Genomic DNA, 1,380 nt, shown 5'->3' with positions numbered 1-1,380 from the left:
AGTACTCAACATTTTTCTTGTAGTAACCAACTTGCCAGTTTTTCGATCCATTCGGCTGATTCTGTCCAGTTCTAACAACTATGGTAACTATAATAAGATTAGAATTGGAAAAAATAAATCCAGATTTCATCTAGACTCATCGTCACTCTGGAAAAAGAACAAGTGTGACTTTAGGCTGCACATTGATTTGCGACTCAATGGTTAAGTCATTGCGGAAGGTTTCGCCATCCTCACTTATCGTTAGTTTGGGAAGTCGCCACTGAGGAGTCATCGGCCACATTGAGGTCGGAGTTGGTGGCTAAATCGATGACGAAGGTTCCATCGGCGTTCTGCTACGCAGGTGCAAATGTTTGAACTGTAAAAATGTCACTTTTTTATTTGTTGGTCAACTTCCAGCTACCCATAATTACCGCTAACTTTGCTACTATAGATGTGGCTATATATATGAAATAGTCAACTTAGTAATTTTTTCTCTCTTCTTCTGGATTACTTTCTAATTAATTAAGTAAAATCTTGTTTAGAAGTGTTTTTGTTCTTTCGAGTTTAAGAGTTATTTGACCAAAATTGTAAAGAGTAGGTTAGAGATAAAATGTTGTCGTTATTCTCCTTTTTCGAGTTCCTAATGTCCCGAGTTTGTCATTCCTAATCAAGGATTCCGATACTCAAATTAGCATGGATCGTAAAAAGAACTAAGTTAGAGATCATACCTTAATACTTGTATTTGGAATAGTGCATATATTGTGAGGTTGTGTTGTCATGAGCTCCTTTCTTTATGTTCTTTGAAAGGTATAAGTTGTCTTTTAGGTTAAATTGATCTAGAAAAATGAGTTATTATTCTCATAAGTTGTTTGATACTTTATTGTGGTATCATATATTTATGTAATGCTTTTAAATTTATATATAATTGATGTTGTAACCTTCTCTTTAATAGTAGAATGTTGGTTTATAATAAAATAATTAACCTCATAAAATTGAGTTACTAGATATTATAACGAGTGATGAAAAGTTAGTATTCTCTTTTTGTAATGTCTTTTTTAAAATTCGAAAGAATAATCAATCATCAAATTGATTAGTTAAAATTTCTGGTACTCTTAAATCCGATCTTTTGTATTGGCCTTATAGGAATATTCCACGCAATTTTATAATAGTATCTTAGCTTTACGCACATCCGTATATATGTAGTGTCGGCACCACGTTTTGTTAAAAGAAACACGAGTAAACAAAAAATAATATTAGGTGATGATAATAAGAAACACAAAGATCTTATTTTATTTTATTGCTTTTGTCATGAGTTGCCGTTTTGGGCGACTTATTACTATCAAATTATGGCATAAATTAAATACATACATTCTTCAATAACAATTAACCAGCCTGTCATTG

The sequence above is a fragment of the Arachis stenosperma genome, chromosome 4 (genome assembly GCF_014773155.1).
Source record: "Arachis stenosperma cultivar V10309 chromosome 4, arast.V10309.gnm1.PFL2, whole genome shotgun sequence".
Classification (NCBI taxonomy): domain Eukaryota; kingdom Viridiplantae; phylum Streptophyta; class Magnoliopsida; order Fabales; family Fabaceae; genus Arachis; species Arachis stenosperma.
This window is presented reverse-complemented; position numbering follows the sequence as displayed.